The sequence below is a fragment of the Protopterus annectens genome, chromosome 3.part0, assembly GCF_019279795.1.
Source record: "Protopterus annectens isolate FY-2018-M chromosome 3.part0, PAN1.0, whole genome shotgun sequence".
Lineage (NCBI taxonomy): Eukaryota > Metazoa > Chordata > Ceratodontiformes > Protopteridae > Protopterus > Protopterus annectens.
The window spans coordinates 600,429,404-600,442,682 of NC_056731.1; the positions used below are offsets into that span (position 1 = coordinate 600,429,404).

General features: G+C 43.6%; 1 protein-coding gene across 3 annotated transcripts in view; it reads left to right on the plus strand.

Annotated features, from left to right (window-relative positions):
• ITGA9 (integrin subunit alpha 9) overlaps positions 1 to 13,279 on the plus strand; it is a 5,160,704-nt gene that overhangs the window by 2,523,813 nt on the left and 2,623,612 nt on the right. The gene's annotated exons all lie outside the window — the stretch shown is intronic.

A 13,279-nucleotide genomic window follows, 5' to 3' on the forward strand; every position in this document is an offset into this window, starting at 1 on the left:
AATAGCTTTATGGTGATTAAGGTTAATTCTACTTTATGGGTGTGGTATAGTAAAGTGTGCTAAGTGTGTTACTTAGTGGTGAGTTGGGCTGGGGTATTTCTATTCAAAAATTAATCTGGGTTTGGCATATATGTGTGTGTGTGTGTGTGTGTGTGTGTGTGTGTGTGTGTGTGTGTGTGTGTGTGTGTGTGTGTGTGTGAGAGAAAGAGAGAGAGCATGGTTTGATAAAAACTATACACCTCAGTGAAGACTAAATACTAGTTTATTGCCAGTGCTTTCTACCCTCCTCTGAAAATGCCACAAAATGCATCACTTTGGTGTAATTACATTTGACCAGACATGCTGTTTTGATATTTATGTAATTTGTCAGATAAGGTGCTTTTACATGGAGGGAAAGTGGAGTCAGCCACACTGTACCTCTCCTTCAGCATGATAGGTTGAATTCAGTTACATCTGCTCTCTCCTTCACCATGGTGTGTTGAATTCAGTTACATTTACCCTCTCCTTCAATATGGTAGGTTGAATTCAGTTATATTTACTCTCTCTCCTTCACCATGGTAAGTTGAATTCAGTTACATTTACCCTATCCTTCAACATGGTAGGTTGAATTCAGTTGCATTTAGCTGCATGCAATTCAGTTTGTGACTTTTGATATTTCTATGCAAGATTTAACATTTAGCTGGGTATTTGATTCGGTCTCAGAATGTTTGATTTGGTTAATTTAACCTAGTTTAGTGCATGACAGTCTTGGTAAGTTCTGTAATTAATTCAACATTTGAGTAAATCAAGAAAATTTTAGTTAGGGATATACCACTCAAACTAGAAACTAAAAGTTGTTTGAACTTGATCAGTACATTTTCTATTATTACTCTAGAATCCGTTTTCCTGTTATGAAAAGTGTGTCAGGACTAATAGTGCAGATATAAAGTGGTTAAAATATGATTGTCTCCCATAGATACATGCATCCTGACATAGTCATATGTGTATATATATATATATATATATATATATATATATATATATATATATATACATACGTATGTATATACATACATACACCCAATATAAAGTGGTTAAAATATGATTGTCTCCCATAGATACCTGCATCCTGACATAGTCATATGTGTGTATATATATATATATATATATATATATATATATGTGTGTGTGTGTGTGTGTGTGTATGTATACGTATGTATATACGTACATACATACACACACCCATTCTCCTGTCCAGCTCTCTCAACTCTCATCCCTCTCTACACTCCAAATTGTACACTCTGTAGCTGTGACCAAAACTGCCTGGAGATTTACAAACCCCCCAGAAATTGGTAAACCTCTCCAGTCACTCAGTAGCCAATGTTTGGAACAAACTGCCCCTATATTTTAGAATGATTGCCAACACTTACTGTTTTAAAAAGATGTTAAAGGACAACCTATTAAACTCATGGACTTGCTGTTACAGAAACCCTACTTAAACTGCTACTTCCTTTGCTGCAACTGACTCCTCCTTTCTCTCACTTTATTTCATGCCTGTACCTTCACTATAAAAGAGGCCTATGGGCCCGATGTGATGTTATATTTTATACTGATCTTACCTCATGTTTTAATCTGCAAGTATAGTATTGTGTTTATGCTTTGGATGTATTTTTTATGCGGTTAGTATTATACTTTATTCTTTAAGACATTTAGACCAATCGTACTTCATACTGTATATTTATTTGTTATTTTACTGAAATTAAGGTTGGGATGTAAATATATGTGATTTTTGTTACACTTCATCTTTTATAATGTTTTATAATGTTTATAACAGTTGAAGCTTTTGTCCTTGGATCTCCACTGAAAAGGGAATCTGCTCAGTTGGACTAACCTGGTCAACAAATGCCAAAATAAAAATTATATATATTTGTTTATATATATATATATATATATATATATATATTACTGATTAACAGATGTATGTACGCGCATCCCTATTAGCTAAGACAGTGTTTTAAACATAATACAGATTTTTTTCTTCGAATTCTTGTTTGCTCATTTCTTCCAATATTGCAGTGCTTAGTCTTTGTGTTGCAGGGATTGGATATATGACTTTCCATTTGTCTTTTTACCAGTTTGTCACTGTTAACTCATTTCACCTTATAATCTTAATGTAACTATTTTTACTCTGCATGCATTTTTGGCCATAACCTGACTTTGGTGTTCTGCACATGTAGAGAACAGGGAAATGCTATTTGTTCAGTTTTGTCTTTTCTGTACCACAGTACTGACTGCTTTTGTTTTATATGACACTTACATTGCATTTTCTCTCCTTGTAGCATTTATATTATTCAGATTAGTGATTGACTTTAACAGTTGGCTAAGCTTCTGGTGTCATTCTAAGGGAATCCAGTATCTGTCTGCCTGGGATGACATGATCGACAGACCATACTGCTTTGCCAGAGATAGCCTGCACCTGTCGCCCTTGGGATTCCGGATACTGGCAAAGGCTCTTACCACCCCTATAGTGCCTTTTTTAGGCAAGGTTTAAATGACAAATTTACCACCGTAACCGGTACAAACAAGCAGAATCTGAGGGTAATGCTACACAATGCTAGAAGTCTAAACCTCACAATGCACTCACTCGAGGCACTCCTTAAAATGGAGAACATTGACATTTGTGCAGTGACAAGAGACCTGGTTCAAAGCTCCAGAGAGCACCCCTGCGTTACCAGGCTATAATTCATACCACACCTTTCGGCCACCAAACCCAGACCGAAACACTAAAGGTGGAGGCGTGTCCATATTCATTAAGGATAGCCACACCTCCCAGCTAGTTGCTCAGCATAACGCATCTGAGATTATCCAAGTTCAACTAACTCTGGGCAAAAATGCAATCCAGATTGTAGCTTGCTACAGACCCCCCACCATGCCCCAGGATTTCCACTCCTCTTTTCTTGATACACTGGAAAATATTAAGGTACAGCCCAACACTCTAATAATGGGTGATTTCAACTACCCTACTATTAACTGGGAAAACTACTCATGTACCAACTCTTTTGCTCAACGTATTCTGGAAATCATCAATTCCAGTGCCTTGGATCAACTTATCCACACCCCCACCAGGGGCAGTAATATCCTAGACCTGGTCATCACCAACATGGATGACCGGTGTTCCACACCAGAGGTCAGCTACGCGTTGGTCAGATCCGACCACAAGCTAATCACCCTAGACATCCACATCCACATCCCACTCCCACCCCCCACCCCCATTTGGAAAACTGTAAAAAATTTCTCCAAAGCCAACTTCACACTTCTTAAGACAGAAGTGGAAAACTTCATGACACCCATGCAGATGGACACTAGAGGTACAACTGCTGAATCCTATGCAAATGCACTTTATAAGCACTTACACGAGTGCTTGGATCGTGATATCCCTAACAGAACCAAGATGCTATCCTCCAAAAAAAGGAAGCCAATCTGGTGGTCTTCTGCCATAAACAGACTCTACAACAGAAGATAGTAACTGTTGCAAAAAAGAGTAAAATCCCACAATTGGAGTAAATCCCTGGTCAGCCTCAGTAAGAAGCTGAGATCCCTCATAAAATCCTTCAAAGCTAGTTATGAAAATAAAATCGCCACTGATTCTAAAGACAACCACAAAGCATTCTATAGTTATGTAAAGAATCTCAATGGCAACACTCAGATCTGCTCTGAGTTACAGCACAATGACACTAAATATACAGAACCAACTGATATTGCCAACATCCTGGCAGATAGGTTCAATGCTAACTTTACCCCCCTCTCACCCCCTAAAGGGCCCATCTTTATCAGTGCTAACTTTACCCCCCTCTCACCCCCTAAAGGGCTTATCTTTATACTGGAAGAATGCAAAGTTCCTGTAATCATGGCTGCACAGGTAAAAACCTCACTCTCCAAAGCCAAGAACACAGCATCCATGGGACCTGACAACATCCCAGGCTGCCTTCTACACGAACTACAGAATGAACTGGCACCCCACCTAAGTACCATGTTCAATCATAGCCTCACCTCAGGCTTTGTGCCCATTGAATGGTGCACCATGATGGTTATCCCACTCCACAAAGGGGGGGGGCCACAACAGACTTCGGGAACTACCGCCCCATTAGCCTGACTATCCTGGTCTGCAAGGCCATGGAAAGTATCATCATGGAACTCATAAACAAAGACATTGGAGATCTCCTAACTCTGGACCCCACACAGTTCTGGTTTGTAAAAGGAAGATCATGTCTCATAAACCTGAAAGACTTCTTTGAAGTAGTCACCAAAGCCATAGATGAGGGTAAGGTAGCTCACACAGCCTACCTAGATCTTGCCAAGGCGTTCAACACCATCCCCCACTCTGGAATTATAGATAAACTCACTAAACTAGGTATAAATCCCTATGTCACAACATAGGTTGCCAACTGGCTTACTGACAGAAACCACACTGTGAAAATAGCAGACTCCAAATCTGACTTCAGACCAGTGACAAGTGGAGTACCACAGGGTTCAGTCCTGGGTCCTCTCCTGTTTGGTATCTACTTCTTTGAAGTACAGGCTATCACAGAAGGTCTTTGGCCAACTAAATTCGCAGATGACTGCAAACTAGGAGCCATAATCGAAACTCCTAATGATGTGGACATCTTACAAAAGGGCCTCACTGAGACAGATGCCTGGTGTCAAAGCCATGGCCTCAAGCTCAGTGCAAAAAGTGCATTGTCATCCCCTTTGGTAAAAACTCTGTACCCATGAACTACCACATAGGCGGTAGTCTACTTAACACCGAAAGTGTGATAAGAGACCTTGGGACACTGGTGGACAGTAGTCTCTCCTTTGATAATCACATCACCACAGTGGTCAGGAAATCCTTCTATGTGGCACACCTCATCACAAAAGGTTTCTCATCCAGAAAAATAGAGGTCATTGTTCCCCTCTACTCATCACTCATTAGACTCATTATAGAGTACAGCGCCTTTTTTGGTATGCACCTCACAAGACATCTACAACAACTGGAAAGGCCGCAAAAATACCTCACAAAGTGGATTACTGGCCTCAAACAGATGCCTTACGCAGACCGTCTCAAAAAACTCCAGCTTTACTTCGTCGCATATCACCTACTCAGAGGCGATCTCTGCCTAACATAGAAAGGTATGTCAAACCCAGAGCTGTTGGACATGCTCCACTTAAATAAATCCCAATCCCTCCGAGCTACACGCTCTAGGGACCTAAATCTTGTCACCACAATAAACAGAACATGCTGGAGGGATAGATTCCTGTCCCAGAGACTTCCCATACTCTGGAACAGACTACCTATCTATGTCAAACAGAGCTCCTCATTAGCACTCTTCAAGAAAAGTCTTGATGATTGGATGGGTAATAGGAAATTCACCCCGGGGATCACTTCTGTGGTTCTGCTTGACAGGGGCACAGGAAAATAATTTTCTTGGGTGGCGAAAGCCAGGGTACCTTTTCGGCTAGGCTTGTATAGGCCCTAGGGCCAATAGCCAAGTACCTACTTATGAACCTATGAACCTAAATACTGATATAGTGACAGAGGATCTCTGTGTACCAGAAAGTGGAGAGTGAAACCCTGTTTTTTAAAACACCATTCATAAATTAATTTCCATTATTTTTAAGCTGTTTTGGACCTTGAATTCATGTGCCATTTCCATTCATTTTTATTGCTATGAGTGCTGACATTTTTTGATAATGCTGTTCTGTCATCAGCACATTGTGTGTCATGCAAGACTTTGAAAGATTTTCATAATAGTGTCACCTCCTGCAGGATGTAAATACATTGATGTGCCTTGTAGCTGCCAGATGATTATTATGCTTTCTTAAGTATGTACATATGTATAAAGCATACATGAATGCACACACACTGTACATGTGCATGTGCATATATATATATGTGTGTAGAGGAGTGCTACAGAATCCTGAAAGCCCAAAATCCTGAAGATAAATCCTAAGACCAAAGTCCTGAAAGTTCAAAATACTGAAAACTCAAAATCTTGAAAACACACAGGATACCAACACTCACTATATTCCAGCACACGTACATACAGAAACAAATAAAACACAAACTATGTTACTGTTCTCCAAGTATAAGCAGTGGGGCAAGCCCCCCCACACCCCCCCATGTCAGGGGGGCTGCACCCCCACACTCCTTGCTACTTAAATATATCATCTCCAAGACTGCACTTAGTGTAGTGAAGTGCAATTTCGGAGTTGATATACTTAAGTAGCAGGGGGTGAGGGGCACAACCCCCCCACATGGGGGGTGCAGGGGGGCTTGCCCCCTGCATATAGTTGAAGGGTAATATGATTCTGTATGTGCTGGAATATAGTGAGTGTTGCTATACTATGTGTTTTTAGGATTTTGAGTTTTCAGTGTTTTGAGTTTTCGGTATTTTGAACTTTCAGGATTTTGGTCTCAGGATTTTGGCCTTCAGGATTCTGTAGCACTCCCATACACACATATATATGTCTGCTTTACATCACCTAAATCTCATTTGACTGAATTTCATTTAACTGAGACCAAATCACCTAATTTTCAAAATACTGAAAACTCATTTGACTGAATCTCATTTCACTGAATTGTAAGCCATAGACATGCCCTGGGATTCATGAAGATTGCACCAGGTGCATGCGTAGCATCGGCGTTCTAACACCAAATATGGCCGCCGAGCGATTCAGGTATGTGCTGTTTCCACTTGCACTATCTGCGTACGCTACACCCACACAACTCCCGAGTCTTGTATGCTAATTACCCCATGTGCAGCAGTGTAGCATGCAAATGAAGGTATGTAGCAATTCAGGAATTGGTGCAGGTGTAGTGTAAGCATGTAGAAATGTAAACCATAGAAAACGGTTTGCATTTTTGCAAACATAAAATTGGAGCCATGACAGCTGACCAAACACATATATTATATTGTTAATATATGCCAATGGCTAAATATATAGCCATTGGCATAAAAAATGTACAAAATATAAAATTAACATTTAATATATATAGTCGCACTATCGCGACGCGGAAGCACAGGGCAGCGGTGCGCAGAAGGGATCGCAAGGAATATATAAAAATATAGAATAAAACTGCAATGAAACACATATCACAATTTTCCCATAATAGTCAGTGGCAAGCATGCTACACGATACTTATGGCGCAAGGGTTGCTAAGGGGCAGTGACAGTGTTATGCGCAGTAGCTAGGAGTTAGTAGACAGTGCCATGCAAATGAGAGTAGTAATAGTAAATCACAGATTTCCCGCTGGTGTAAGGATGCACCTCACAGCGTAGAGTTATAACTCAGGTGTGCCCCTGAGATAAAGATGACATCAAGAGAGGGGTGTGTCGCCATTGCTGTAAGCACATTTAAGCATTGCTAAACCGGTTTGCCCTTAGCTAGGCAAAGCTGCAGGATAGGGGTGTGTCGAATTGGCCATAGCTATGTTTAGCGGAGAGTACACAAATTAACCAAGTATGCATGTGAATGGAGATGAAAACGCGCGTAAACCCACTAAATGGGTATGCGCGGTGCACACTGCAGCTGAAACAGGAAGGATATAGGAAAGAAATAAGGAAATGCTGCAGCAGTGAAATTGGAGTACAAATGACTGATTAACACCTAGGAGCCTACAGTGAGCCATTGACAACAGCTAACAAGGCTGCAAGCAGCTACCTGCAGAACAGGAAAGGGGAGGGGCTGTACTGCAAAGAAAACAGTAAAGTGTCAAAGCAGAACAAAGCCGATTTGCAGTATATCAGCTACAAGGCACATTTTGCCATGACTGGGTAGGGAAAGTACAAAACAAGAAAGACGGCAGGTGGATGCATTGCCTGATAATGGGAGGGGAGTCTGGTCTAAAAGTGAATTAAAGGGCAACACATTAATCAAGGCAGGCAAGTAGACCTCCACAGTAAAGGCCCCACATTTGCAGTACTCATTGCAATACCCATACTTAAGACACACTGCAGCTGGAATAGCTCATACACATCACTGACATCAGCAGCATCCATAGCACAATACTATAAAGTGTAAAAGCACCTCACACACATTTGTGTATTCCCATACACTCTGCACCAGTGGTGTATACAGATGGGGAACTTTTATTATGTACATGTTAGGAGCTGCCATAGCTTTGATCCACCAGCATATGTTGGAGACTGAAGGTGGTGTGGAGGATGATGCACACGACCACCTCAGGCACCAGAGGAGAAGGAGAGTGTTCAGACCCAGGGTAACTTACCAGGGGCTACATGATCTGGAGATAGAGCATTACAGGGTGGACAGGGACATCCTACAGCAACTTGTGCAGCTGTGCCGGCCATGCCTCAGAGCAGGAACAAATAGAGGGGAACCCATCCCAGTGGATACAAAGGTATGTGTAAGCCTGAGAATACTAGCTACAGGTACCTTTCAAAGACCAACTGGGGATATAATGGAGATCTCACAGGCATCAGCATCCAGGGTACTACACCAGTTCCTGGATGCCATGTTACTACATGCCAATGAGCACATATACTTTCCCCGAACGCAGGAGGAGTTCACCAGCAATATGCATCTCTTCCACCATGTGGCAGAATACCCGGAGGTACTGGGTGCAATAGACTGCACGCACATACACATCAAGTCACCACCCGGTGAGCAGGGTAGGTGGTACATAAACAGCGAGGGATACCCCTCCATCAACTGCCAGGTCGTGGATGTGTGTGCTGGCAGCCCTGGAAGCTGTCACGACTCCCACATCTGGCATGTCTCACAGCTGTATCGGTTATTTGCCAGAGGGGACATTTGTTCCAAATGGCCACCTGGTGGGGGATGCTGGCTATGCACTGGAACCGTGGATGATGACTCCCATCAGAAATGCACACACACCCATGCAGGAACACCATAATGAGGAACATACACAAACCAGAATCATCATAGATTGTGTGTTTGGGATGCTGAAATCACGGTTCCATTGCTTGGACATATCTGATGGAGCCTTGCAGTACTCTCCAGGCACATATGCCCACATCTTCATAGTGTGTGCCATGCTACACAATATGATCCTGCGGAAACAGCTGCAGCAGGGACAGAATGGTGAAGCCCCTCATAGCCCACCACCATTGCTAAGGTCTCCACAGGCACAGAGATACTCAGACCACAAACACCCTGAACCAGCCCCAATAGGCAGATGGAGGTGTGCCCAGTATGCCCATGCCTTGGCAAAGAAGGAACGTATAGCACACACACTGACAGTGTAGGCACCTAGGGACTGACACCTTTCTCCACCTGCACACACAGTAAAAATGGATGGCACACACACAAGACTACCTGTAAGTTGTCATGTATAGGCAGTCTACGGTGTGCATCCAACATAGGCAGCCCTCAACTATTGCACACACAACTGCCATTGGCACAAGGTAAGTCAACACGTGAACAGTAAATTAAGCTATCAGCATATGCAGATACTGTATGTATAGATTCATAGGTAGGTACTTGGCCAACTGCCAGAGGCCATTCTTAAGCCCAGCCACAATGTGTCAGCTTTTGCCACCCCATTGATTTATTAAGTATCCCTCTGTGGAGCAGAGCCAATGGCGGGATCCTGGGGGTGCATCTACTGTTCCCCATCCACTGTTCAAGGTTTCTCTTGCAGAGTGTTATTGAGGGGCTCTGTATAATGTAGTTAGGGATGTTGTTCCAAAGTATGGGGAGTGTCTGTGACAGGAAGCTGTCCCTCCAGCATCTTCCAGTTATTGTTGTGGCAAGGTACAGCTCACTACAGTGTGTGGCTCACTGTGACATGGATTCCCATAGGAGGAGCATATCCATCAAGCCTGAGTTCGACATGGCTGTGTTGGCCAGCGGAGATCATCGCTGGGTAAACAAGTTGCCACTGAGTAAAGCAGGAGCTTATTCAGTCTGGCTGCATAGGCCATATGTTGGAGGCCAGTATTGCCCTTGGTGAGGTGCATTCGTCCCAGCTGTTGGAAGTGTTTTCTGAGGTACATCCCACATGGGTTATTATACCCTATGATGGGACCGATGAGTGATGAGTAAAGGGGCACTATAACCCCAGTATGTCTAGATGGGAATCCTTTAGTAATCAGATGGCCTGCATAGAAGGATGTCCTAACTACTGTGGAGATATGATTGTCAAAGGGGAAATCACTATCTACCTTAGTCCCCAGATACCCCATTACCTCATCCGTATTAAAGTGGCTGCCACTTATGTGTTAATATGTGGGTGCCAGTTCCACAATGGAATGACCCTGCAGTTAGTGGCATTTGGCTGGAGGCCGTGACATTGACACCCTGTGACATTCTCTGTGAGGCCCCTTGAGGGATGTCTGTGTCAGCTGAACTATCAATCATGGCTCCCACTTCGCAGTCATTGCCAGACATGGTCTGCCGTAGTCCACCTGTGTTTGCCTGTACCTCTGAGACATATATGCCAAACATTAGGGCTCCTAGGACTGAGTTCTGTGAGACACCAGTTGTGACTGGTCAAGAGTTGGACCTGGAGACCACTAGTACCATGTGGGTTCTGTGTGTAAGCCCGTTGGCAACCCAACCTGTGATGTATGGGTGTATATACAGGCTGGTGTGTTTATCAGTAATACCTGAGTGGGGCATGGTGTCAAAAGCCTTAGCGAAGTCCAGGTAGTGTGTGTGAACCACCTCCCCCATCATCTAATGTCTTGGTGACTGTATGTAAGACATCAAACAGGTTCAGCAGGCATGAACTGCACTCAACCAAGCTGACCTGGGCTGGGTCACGTGTTCAAAGGTTACCAATGTCTTTGTTAATGAGTGCCATGAGGATGCAAACCATACCATTGCAGATCAGGCTAGTCAGGCTTATGGATTGGTAGTTACCATGGTCAGTTGTGATTCCACCTTGATGGAGTGGAATAACCGTTGCCACGTGCCATTGTATAGACATGTAGCCTGTGGAGAGGCTGAGGTAGGAAAGCTTAATTAGGTGGGGGGCAGGTTGTCTTGTACAGTCTGCAAGATGCAGTCTGGGACAACATCTGCCTCCATTGATGCTGTGTTCTGCTGTTAGAGAGGGCTATTTCCACCTGTGTGTATTTGATGAGTGGATACTGTACCTTTCGAGTAGTGTTGTGGGCTCTTTAGGGGGTGAAGTATGCACTGAATGTATCTGCAAGTATGTTGGTGATATCAGTAGGATCAGCATATTTTGTGCTATATTTCACTGGTACAGTGTAAATCTTTGTGTCACCATGTAGATCCTTGACATACCCAAAGAAGGCTTTGTGGTTACCTTTTGAATCCTTGCGTATTCTCCTGCTGATGTTAGCCTTGGATGATGTCATCAGGGACCTACGTATCATATTAATAGTGGTCACAGATGTCTGCCCTTCATGGGATTTGCTGTTTGTCTGGAACACTGTCCTACTTCTGTAGTATAGCCTGTTTATTGCAGAGGTCCACCAGACCAGTGTCCTTGTCTAGGAGGAGTTAGTCTTGGTTTACCAGTGATGGCATGATCCATACATCCATGTAGGTGCTTATAGACTGCATTTGTAAATCTGTCTGTATCTTGAGCAGTGTTTCTCCTTAGCGTGGGGGCTGTGAAACCCCCCCCACCCCTGTCACTAGTAGTGTAGATTTAGCTGTAGAAAAGGTATACACTGTGGTATCTGTGGGTGGGGGAGATGCTTGGGTGTGGAAAAAGTGAATAGTTCATGGTCAGATCTAATCAGTGACCGGTTAACCTCCGCTGTGGTGGACCTGTTGCCCATGTTGGTGATGACTACTTCTAGTAGTTTCCACCCCATGTTAGGGAGGTTACCACCTGATACAGGGCATAAGAGGTGATAAATTCCAGGAAGCGCTGGGCCTGGAAGTGAGTACCAGAGTAAGTTTCCCAGTTAATGGCATGGTAGTTGACATCAACCAATGCCAGGGTGTGCATTAGGACTGTCATGTTCTCCACTGTCTCCAGGTAGGTGGAGTGGTGGTCCTGGGTCATGGAGGGTGATCCATAGCAGGCCACAGTTTACATTGCTGTTGTGGCTGATGTTAGCTGCACATGGATGATCTCAGAGGTATCATGCTGCCCCACTAATCTGTAGGTGTAGGTATCCCTGATGAATATGGATACAGCCCCTCCATGTCTGTCAGTCCATGTTCTGTGGCTGAAATGTGTGGTGTGGGTTGTAGTCTGGTAGTGCTAGTATGCTCTCAGGAGCCTTAAGACAGATCTCAGTTACTGCACGGATGTCGATGTTGTCCATCCTGAGGAGTGCTGTGAGTGCAAGCATGTTGTGATTACAACCCCTGGTGTTGAATAGCATAACCCTCATTGAATCTGCTATTGTGCTGTTTACAGAGCTGGTATTCACCGTTGAGACTCTCCTAAGTAAGGCACCATGGGGGCGCCAGTAGCCTTGGCCAGTATTCCAAAGCCTAAGGCTGACACATAGGCCGACATGGTATCGTTGCATGCATGTTCCCCATCTGTGCTTGTTTTTCATCTCTCCTGCAGGTAACCTACTGGTAAGCAATAGAAAGCCTTAAACTTATAGCTTCCAAGATAGGCTTTTGGAGTGACAAAGTATCAGTGTTCTGTATGTTCTTGCTGTACTTAACTGTTTCCTGACTACATGGTGATTTCTCACTGTATATTGTGATCTGAAGGTCTGTTTATTCACATATTATGGCTATGATGGCCTGCACTTTAGAGGTTCACAGATAGCCTACTACCTATCTGCCCAAGGGCAATTAGAAGCATAGCTACAGTGTGTTGGCTTTCACCGCACCATTGATGAAGTAACTGAGCCTCTGTCAAGCATAGCCAATGAAGCAATTCCAGGCAGAGTTGCTGGAAGCTGTTGAAGACTGGGGTTGTGGAGGGTTATAGGGGCACTTAGGGGCATGTTAATGTGACAATTCAACACCATTCAATTCCCCCAACAGGTCTCGCAGCTATCCAACTGGACATGCTCCCCCACCCCCTGGCTGTATGGTTCTGGGACACATGATCCCAGGTGTGTATATTCTGTTACCCATTCACACAACAAGGATTCCGTTGAGATGTGTCAGTGAGGGGCTATGCCTAATGTAGTTAGGAATGTAATGTTTTGTCTCACAGTACATTTGTTATATGTTGTTATTTCAAGAGTACGTGAAGCTCAGTGAGTTTGGGGGTCTCCGCCCTTTGCTTAGCCTAGCTTACACACAGAAATCATCTAAATAGGAAATAGGCAGAAGCAATGTTAATGTCAACAGTGTAATGGTTACAGCACCTGCATAGTATATG